The following is a 9,950-nucleotide window of genomic DNA, read 5'->3' as shown; positions in this document are numbered from 1 at the left end:
CGGGACGGCCCGGCAGGTCGGCGGCCTCGAGCCCTCCCACGGGAAGCCCGGTTCCGCCGCCGCGGACCGGGGAGCCCGGCCAGGGCGGCGGTGCCCCCCATCTCCCGCCTTTGCCCTGGCTGGTTCCTGACGCACACCCCGTTCCCGAGCCTGGGATCCCCATTCCTTTGCCGAGCCCCCTTCCCACCCTCTTCTGGTCTGGGGGGCCCACCAGATGGCTGATGCTCAGAGCGAGCCAGCCACTTAGACCGACGTCCAGGTGCTCCGCAGACCTCCGCGGAGGCCAGACAGGACCTCCAGAGCGGGTCATCGGGAGGCGCCTTGTTCGTGGCCTGTGGTTGACCCGACTTCCCCCAAACTACACGTTATGTTGCTGGCACTTAAATCAGGCTGCCAGTTGTTCATCAGCCCCTCGTTCCTCGCGGGCCCCGGTGACAGAGTTGGGGGGCGGGTCTGCAGCTAGCTTCCCCCACCGCTGGGGCTTTTAAATGGAATGTGAACCGCTCTGCAGTCGGCCGAGGAGGGTGAGGTTTGGCAGGACCCTTGCTGGTGCTCAGCTAACCTCTAATTACATGTTTCCGTGGGGCGCAGGATGGCAAATTGCTACACTTTCTTCCTGCACTTTTGTTTTTCAGCCTCCTGTCCTACTCAGCTGTGATTTTCTCATAACTAAACAGGTTCCCAAACTCCTTAAAAACCTTAAGTAGGGTTTTTGTGTAGGATTGTAAAAGATTATCTTTAAGATGCATTCTCCTCCGACTGCGGGGTGTCGGGGTCCTTTGGTTCTGAACCGTCTGTTCTTTGGTGTCGTGTTTTCCACGTCCCCGAGTGTTCGGCTCTCCGGCCAGAACGAGTTTAGAGACCAGGAGCTGGACCGACAGACTCCTTAGGTTTTTCTCAAAGCCCTCGCTTTGGGAACAAACAGACTCCTAACCGTTCAGAGACGTCTCCGCTCTCACTGGTCACTCGGGGCAGAAACACAGAAGGCTAAGTTAAAACTCAGGTGGCCGTGGCAACACATTTGTCACCTATTTGGTGCCTATTTTGGTTTTCTCGTTCAGTATCTGAAATATAAACGCGGTAAACTGGATTCCATGTTGCCAGCTATTCTGGTTGAACCAGCCTCAAAAATTGTCCCTGGAACTTGGAAAAACGGTTTCCTCTAGAAATGAAAGTGGCAAAATCCATACCTGATGGTGTGATTAACTCAACCCTTAGCTAAAGGAGGTTGTCTTAAAAGGACTGACCACTGCCCACGTCGGGCAGGAAGGAGGCCTGAGGCGGAAGGGAGATGTGGCTGAAAGTGAAACGCCGCTGTGGCCTAAAAGACGGTGGGACAGCTGTGGGGCACCCGGCAGAGCGCCCCGAGAGCCAAACCGCTACCGGAGGCAGCGGCCTCGGCCCTGGCAGTGTCCCGCTTGGGGTCCCCAGAGAGATGTCACCTGGGGACTGGTGAGGAACGCGCCGTCAGCCCACCCCAGCCCTGCTGGGTCAGAAGCTGGGCGTGAGGCCCAGCACCCTGTCAGCACAAGCCCCGTGGCTGGAGGCTCACCGTCCTGGGGACGCCAGCCCTGCGGCACACCTGCAGGGAAGGGCCTGTGCCCAAGGGTGCCAGGAACCGTGGCACAGGAACTCCCCCTCGTGGATGGCCCCTGCACACCAGAATTCCCCAGGGAAGGAGTCCCCCCCTTTCTTTTTCTAAATTTTTTATGTTTGTTTTTGAGAGGGAGAGAGCATGAGGGGGGAGGGGCAGAGAGAGACAGACTCTGAAGCAGCTCCAGGCTCTGAGCTGTCAGCACAGAGCCCGACCCAGGGCTCGAACTCACAAACCGTGAGATCGCGACTGAGCTGAAGTGGGGCAGTCAGCCGACTGAGCCCCACGGGAAGATGCGGCTGCCCCCAGGGGAGCAGATCACCATCTCCCCCCGCCCCCCCACCATCAGTCACCTGCGAATTGGGCTGTCCAGTCTCCGGGGCACACAGACCTGGCCCTGGGCCCCCATGGATGCCTCTCCCCACCGCTCCTGAAATGGAGATGGGCCAGCCAGCGTTCTGCACCCACTGTCCCCCACCCCCGGCCTCAACACTGTCCTGGCTTCTAGAAAGTGGCTCTGCCCCCTGTGAGTGAGGTCGCCTGGCCTGGGGGCAGCGCTGTCTCCCCTCCTGTCCCTCACTGTTGCCTCCTGGGGAGGGGGGGGCTTCCATTTGCCCAGAAGGGACACAAAGCCCGAGGGGCAGTCTTGAGAGCGTGGGGCTCGTCCTGACTCGGCCGCCTTCCTGCTCAGAGCTGAGGGACCTTTGCTTTCCTGAAAGACGTAGATTGAACTTCAGCAGTTCCCTGACATGAAGGTAAATGTTTTTCCTCGTAAGAAGGTGGCTTAGCAAACAAAAGGTCTGCTGTTGGGTGTAGCCACATGTGGCCGCGGCGCTCCTGCTCGCGTGGGTCTGGCTCGGGCCTGTCACTCCCGAGTCCCTCGGAAAACAAAACTGCTGTGTTCCTGGAAGTCATTTCGCCCCGAGCTGAGGTGTTCGCGGTTTGTGGCGCCGCCTCCTTCCACGGTGACAGACACCTGTGGCCCCGGCGGCGCCCCACCGCTGAGCTGTCTGTCTCTGGGCGTCTCTGCAGGGACGGGTCAGCTGGAGGAGTGCCCCCGTCAAGGGTCACTGTGGCCTCGGCACCCCGTGTCCCCTTTGCACCTGTGCGGAGGAGGCAAGGGCAGGTTTTCTGTAATGGGTCCCGGAATGTTCTACGTGAGTCTGGAAGGGGAGCCGGAGACTTACAGCACACACCTCCTCCTCCCTTCCGAAAGCAGGCCATGGCGGGCGGCCCTGAGGCCGACTGAGGCTGGGTCCTTCACGCCGTCACCCGGCTGAGCGCCAGGCTGGATGGCTCTAGACCCGCGGATCACTGTGTGTGGGGTGACGGGCACTCAGTTCGGGCCGCCCGGCGTCCATGCCCCAGCTCGCCCCCCTCCAGCTCCTCGCCTGGCCTGGTCTCCGCCCACCCGGCCAGGCTGCAGCCTCCTGGAGATGAGCTGGGGCTGCTGGCCTTCCCCATGTTCATGGGGGGGGGGTGCCGCTGGAGCATTGCTGCTGGCAGCGGGGTGCGAGGCGGGGAGCCCCTGGAGGCACCAGGCGCTTGTCCCCTGAACTCTGGAGAGGGCTGACAGAAGGTTGGAGGCAGGCAGTGGAGACATCAGCCTGTTGTGCCCCTGGCCCCCTGCCTGGGCAGTTGTGGTTTTAGCCCAAGGGAGCCGTGCCGGGGAGGCCCGGGCTCTGTGATGACCGCAGTCAGAGGAGTGCCACTGGGGCACTGGGGCACTGCCAAGGTCGGCCATGCCAGCGCGGGAACCCAGGTCATCAGTGTGGCTGGGACAGCGAGCTGGGGACTCGGGGCTTTCCCTCCCCGCAGACGGTGTGCTCAGCCTGGGGACGGCCGTGTCCCACCAGGCGCCCTGGACCGCCCACCCCGGACTGTGTGCGGGAGGGCACAGGGATAGCCCGCCCGCCTCCACTCCCAGGGGAGGCTGAGATGGGGCGCCCGACCCCGGCCGCCCCCAGTCACTTCTAGCTAACTCATGCTGGCCTCTGCTTGTCAGTATGTGGGCCCAGGTTCTACCCAGGCCTCTAGAGCAGACTTGCCCTTGACCCTGGAGCCCGTCTGAGAGGACTGTGCTCCCCCGGGACGGGGCCTGCGCTGGGGAAAGAGCGTCCTGTGGTGGCTGTGCCGTGCGCCCCCAGGTCCACGCTGACGCGGAAGCCGCGGAGCAGCTCTGCGCCTTCCAGACGGCCCTCGCTCGCTCCCTGGGAAACCCGGGGGTTAATTACTCGGCACCGTGGTCATTTTCTAGAACTGACTGATGCGGACTGTGAATCGGACTTCTATGGACGTTTTCATGAGAACCTGACGAGGGCGGTGAGAGGTTTTAACCCGTAGGTTAACCCGACTGGTCCCCCGAGAAGTGAGTTGAAACACGTTTTAGTTTGCTCTCCCGGAGAAGCCTAGTGACTTCCGCAGTGTTTTCAAGCCTGTGGTGCTGAGAACAGGCCGGTGGGGCGTGGCTCCCAGCTGGTGCCCTGCCCGTGATCCTGGGGGCGGCCTGACATTGTCCCTGGACGGGCAGCTTGCATTCGGGCAGTGTTTGTCTCCTTTGTGCCCCGGGACGCAGACAGGTGGGGAGGGCAGGGGGAGGGGAGGCTGCGGCACCCTGAGGCCAAACCTTTGGGATACTTTGCATTGTATTTGATAAACTAGAGCGTGCCTTTTGTGCGGCGGTGAATGCCTCCATCTGCCCTGCGCTGGCTGCTGGTGTCTCTGTAACCGAAACTGCCTCGTCTGCTCCCTCACACGGCTTCCTGCCCAGCGCGCAGGCTTCCTTTCTGAGCCAGACAAAGGCCTGGTGAGGTGTCCGTGCGCCGTCCGCGAGGACGGCAGCCCTGCTGGGAGCCCGCCGAGAGCCGTGTGGGGTCGAGGGGCGCTCTGCCGACGCGCCTGGTGGCGGGCGTCCCCAGGGGCCAGAGCGGGTGGCTGCCCTGTGCACACGTGCGGCCCTGTCCTTGGCCCGTCCGTGCTCCCGTGTGCTCCCCGCTGCCTGTGCACGTAGAACTTGGGGTCTGCCCTGCCCTGCTCGTGGGGACCCATCCTGAGCTCCGCAGGGTGCTGGCGGGTGCGGAGAAGCCGTGAGCAGCGCCGTGTGTCTGGGAAGGTCCGAGTGGAGCCGTGTCCCGAGGAAGGAGCACTGAGCGGAAACCAACAAAATGAAGTTAATCTTAGGAAAATAACCAGGACGATCGGATTGGCACAGGGCCGTGGAGGGAGGCCTCGGGTGGCATTTGACACTCAGCAGATGAGGGGCGAGGGGCACCGGCCAGTGCCAAGGCCCTGAGACAGGCAGGCTGGCAGGTGTCCAGAGGACGGTGCCTGCGGCTGGTGGGTCTCCAGGGTGGTGAGGCGGGAGGTGCCCACGGCCAGGCAGCGGACAGTTCGTCGGCTGGATGAACCCTGTCCTTACTCCTGAGCAGCAGGGAGGAGGAGCGGCTTCCAGCGGGGGGGTCATGTGACCTGGCCGCTCCCTGGAGAACCAGGGCCAACGACCAGTGGGGGTCACGGTTAGGGCGATGCCGGGCAGACGTGGGGCGTAGGGCTGGGCGGGAAGGAGGACCGGAGTGTCTCCACAGCATGCGGGCGTCTCGGGGCGGGCCCGTCAGGTCTGTGAGCAAGAGAGTGTTGGGACAGTGCTCCCGGCCTGGGCGGACCTGCCGAGGGAGGCGTCTCCCTTCTGGGAGGAGGCGCAGGGTTCGCTGCCTCTGTGTCCACGGGCGGCGGGTGCCAGCCGCTTTCCAGGTGAGCAGTGTTCCTCCACGTCCTGTTCTCAAGAAACATTTAAAACCCTGAAGTACAAGGACAGGGTGGGTCCGTGTCCTCAGGGCCCCTGGGGTCTCGCCTTGCAGGCTCCTCCGAGGGCTGGCTTCCCGGGGCATGTGTCTGGGTCTGACCTTGCCGGAAGGCGTGACGAAGGGCTTCGGCTCTGAGGTGCCTCGTGGACTCACAGACCTCCTCTGGCGGCGGCGGAGGCGGCCTGTGTCTGGAAGAAGAGCCCCAAGGGCTGGGGTGTCCCTGTCCTGCCGGGCACTGGCGGGCCGCTCCTGGGGGGCCTGTGCACCCCGCGCTCTGCCGGGTCCTGCCTTGAGCCCTTTGGAGACTAGCCCTGACCCTGGCCGGGGGCAGGCTCGCGCTCCCGCCCCAGAGGCCTCGGCGCTGCCATTCCTGCGCGTTTCGTTTCCTACAGGCCTTTCGGGGGAATCGGGCTTGCTGAGCACCCCCCTTGTCCTGGTGGCACTGCGACCCTGGCCCTGCCACTGCTGTGATGAGAACAGGCAGCGAGTTAACACCCGGCGAGACCGAGTGTCTCTGTCTATGTCTCGGAGCCGCAGCACGAGGGCAGGGTCCGCCTCCCAGGGCCGGGGAAGTCCAAGGTGCTCTGGAGGCTGAAGAGCAGGGTGGTGACCGCCGACTGCACCGCCTCGTGCCCCTGTCTCGGCGTCTCCCAGCTGCCCTGTCTCTTCCTCACCCGGGGAAGCGGCCAGCGCCCCCGGGCTGTGCCCCAGGGAGGGGAGCAGGCTCCCCCACTTCCAGGGTGAAGTGGGGGGGCCGGGGGACCTCTTTCCGTAGCATCCTGGGATGCCAAGTGGAGACCGCAGGTAGGCAGGGGTTGCCCGCAGCCTGGGCTGGGGGGGCGCGCACGCAGAGGTCAGGGGCTTGACCTGCTGAGTGGGAGCCCTCCACCCCGGCCCACAGCCTCAGGGGCTTTGTTGGAGAATGTTCCTACCCCACCCGTGACCGTGCCCAGTTCCTCCAAAGTCCCTGAGGCCAGAGAGTGGTGGCTGAAAGTGAAGTTGGGCCTGGTCCTGGGTCTCGGGCCGGGCGAGGACGCCCCGTCCACCCAGAGTCTGTGCGCCGGGCTGCACACAGACCCCCGGAGGAGCATCTCGACCTTTCTTGCTGGAGCTGCCGGAGCTCCGAGGACAGCTGCCTCTGGGTGTCACAGGTCACCAAGGGGGGGTGGAGGCGCGCACTCTGCGGCCTCTCTGCCACCACCCCTCCCCCGCCCGCAGGTGTTTCTGGGTTCTCTGCGCGTCTCTGGCGCCTGGGACAAAGAACAGACTCCTTCCCAGCACCTGCATCTCCCCAGGAACCAGCCCCGCGCCTGACGCTGGAGCTGCTCCCACGGCCCCCATGCCACCTGCTGGTCTCCTCCTGGAGCCGTCTCCCCTCCTGTCCCTCCTCTGGGGCCTGGTCAGCCGCCTTCGTCCAGTAGGACGGCGGTTCCCGGGCTCGTTGGGTGCTCACCCTGCCCTGCTGGCCGTGGTGAGTGCTCAGGACACGTTCTAGCGGCAGACGCTTCCCAGCTGTGAGCAGGATGTGGCCGTTCACCTGTCTGTCCTCACGGCCGCCTTACTGGTGCGGCAGCTGCGTTCCAGACGCCGATGCGCTGCCCAGAGTCCCCGAGCCCGGTAGGAGGCAGAGCGGGGGGTGGGCTGCACATCCGCCTGCGGATGGAGCCCTCGCGTCACGCAGCACTGCCTGCTGTCTGCGCTGTGGGTGCTGGGACAGGACAGGCCACTCCGGGGACGCCTGGAGGCCAGTGGAGATGGGCTGAGTAAAGGGCGCAGAGGCCAGGGCACGCCGGGACGTGACTTCCTAAGGACCCGGGCGGACGTGCGGTGCTGGGGGCGCGTGGGGGCCGAGATGCATCAAGGCCACGGGACCAGACAAAAGCACGCCTCTGGATGGTGTGGCTGCTTGAGACCCGCCTCACCTCCAGAGCCCTGGGGAGCCGGTGGGGTCCGTGCAGGGCCGCGGCCCCGTCCCAGCGTGGGGCACTGGCGGGTGCTGCTGCCTGTGCCCAGGACGGCTCCCAGGGTGCCGCTGCAGGCCTGCTCCCCGCCGGCGCCCCCTCGTCGGCTCCCTTCCCCTGGAGGTGCCACATCAGTGCCGAGCTGGGAGTGTGGTCTGCAGGGTGTGCGTGTGGCTGGCCCTGCGTGGAGGCGGCGGGAAAGCAGCGTGCAGGTCAGATGTGTCACGAATGTCCTGAAAGGGAAGGAAGCAAGGACGGTTAGCCGCCCAGAACTTCCCGTGCCTCCCTCGTCACCGCCTCAGAGTCCAAGGATGCCCAGTGCAGGGGCAGCCAGGAGGCTGGGGCGCGGGAGGCAGACGCTGGGCACCCCTCACTTATCCTCGGGGGGCCTTTGAGCTCAGTTCTGTCACCTGTGGAGGGGGTGGTGACAGTCACACCCCAGGCTCGGGTGTGAGGCTGAGCTGGGCGGTAAGGGCCCGAGTGCCGAACAAGGCGCCAGAGGGGACACAGCTCCTTGCAGAGCGGACAGCGAGCTGGATGGGGCGTATCCTGGTGGCTCCCGGGCCTCTGTCGCTGCGTTCAACACGCCCGCGTCCTGCTCAGGCTGGGGCTGCACACCACCCAGCACGGTTCCTGCCCGTGGGGACACGGCCGCCGGCGGAGGGAGAGAAGGGGGAACATAGCCTGGTGATATGGGGGAGGCCGTGCTGCCAAAGCAGGGGTGCCTGTGTTTCAGGTGGGAGCGCACCTTGTGCGGAGGCTCCCTGACCAGGTGGGCGCCAGGACGCGATGGGTCGTGGGTTCCTCCCATGGGTGACCGGGCAGGGTCAGTGGGGCACACAGGGGGAGTCTCCTGCCTGCAGGTAGTAGGGGGCAGGGAGGAGGCCGTTCTGGGAAGGCGCTCCCAGTGCTTGGAGGAACTGCCAGTCGGCGCTCACCCATGTGTGATCCGTGTGCCCGTGACAGTGGGCGGAGGGCAGTGATTCTGAACCCGGGGCGGGTTCTTCAGCCTCTCTGACCCCCAGCCTCCTCATCTCTCAGGTCCGGCCTGTTTCACAGGCTTCCTTGGTAGATGATGTGGTACGAAAGCATAAAGCTCTGTGTAGTTTATTTTGTTCTAGAAGCAAGACTGGTGGAGGGCTTTTCCCGCTGTGTCAGCTCCGCCGGGGCAGGGAATCAGGGAAGGCCTCTCTGGAGGTGACATTTGTGTTGAACTTGACAGATAAAGCACCAAGTGCAGGCCAGAGGAAAGTGTGCACCACCCAAGGAAGAACAGGTGCAGAGGTCCTGGGGCAGGAGTGTGCTCAGACCTGTCTGTGGCTTGAGGGGAGGAGTGAATGAGGGAGTGGAGGGTGCAGGTCTGCTGATGAAATGTGCCACAAAGTGCTCCCTCTGGCAAGGTCCCGGGGACACAGGAAGTGGTCTCTCCTGCGGACTGTGTGCCTTGCCGGGGGCTCGGCACCCTCTGAGCCCCTCCAACCAAGGTTAGAATTGAAGGAATCACGAGTTTAGTTCTAAGAAAGCGTGGCACCCGTACCGCAGAGGACCAGCACACGGAGCGGCCAGCAGCCGCTAGGGCCTTGGGGGTTTGAAGTCCACTGGAAGGAGCAGAGCCATTGGGGTTGCACAGTAGGTCTGCTGGGGGCACTGCCCAGGAGCACGGGCTGCACTCTGTGTGCTGGGAGCTGGCTGTGCGTATGCGATGGGCCAGGGTCCCCGGGCTGGCTGTGGAGTCCCAGGGCCGGGGGGCAAGGGACCAGGGGGCAGTTTCCAGCCCTGCTCCGATCTGCGGCTGCAGAGCCTGCCGAGCCCGTGTGCCTGAGGGCTCAGCGCCCGGACTCGTGCCCCCCGGCGCACAGAGTTGTCCGCGAGGGGCTGACAGCCCCTCCTCCCAGCCCCTTGTGGAGCCTGCGTCTTCCCGTGGCCTCGTGCTCTCGGGAAGGTTACTGATCGGCACCACTGTGGCTTTGGGTCAGACTTTCCTTAGTGTCACTGTCACCTGCCGCGTCAGGACCCGTGACGGCCGATCTGTGGGCGGCTCTTTGTTCCCACTGGGGAAGCAGAGCCCCCAGAGCACTCGTGCACGGGCCACCGTCTCTGTCTGCGCCCGGGGGCTCGGCTGGGGGGGGGGGGCCTTGCTTTGGCACAGAGGACGGACCAGTAGGAAAACCGGAAGCAGGAGGACACAGGCCGAGTCCGCCTTGGACAGCAGAGCGCTGCGAGCGTCCAGGAGCGCGTTCCTAGCACGTCTCCCCTGTGTCTGGCCCGGCTGCTCACTCGTCGTGATGACATCCAGCGCTCCGTGCTGGCCCGCGGGGCAGTGTTTCATTTTCTTACATACCCTTTCTGGGTCGTGGGTGGTTTTTTTTTCAAGCATGAAATGAAAGTGTGTCATGGAAATTCCCATTAAAAAGTGGAACCTGCGTTTGTGCGGCAAGAAAGAGGCAGCACGCAGGAGGCGCTTTGCCAAGATGAATGGGAAAAGGAGCAAAGATGACAGGCTGGGGAAGGGGTCCCACCAGCAGGGAGCTGCAGGGTGGGGACCCATGGTGCTGTTGGGGAGCCGCGTGGAAGGTGGGGGCCGCGCTGGGG

The sequence above is a fragment of the Suricata suricatta genome, chromosome 13, assembly GCF_006229205.1.
Source record: "Suricata suricatta isolate VVHF042 chromosome 13, meerkat_22Aug2017_6uvM2_HiC, whole genome shotgun sequence".
In the NCBI taxonomy this organism is placed as follows: Eukaryota; Metazoa; Chordata; class Mammalia; order Carnivora; family Herpestidae; genus Suricata; species Suricata suricatta.
This window is presented reverse-complemented; position numbering follows the sequence as displayed.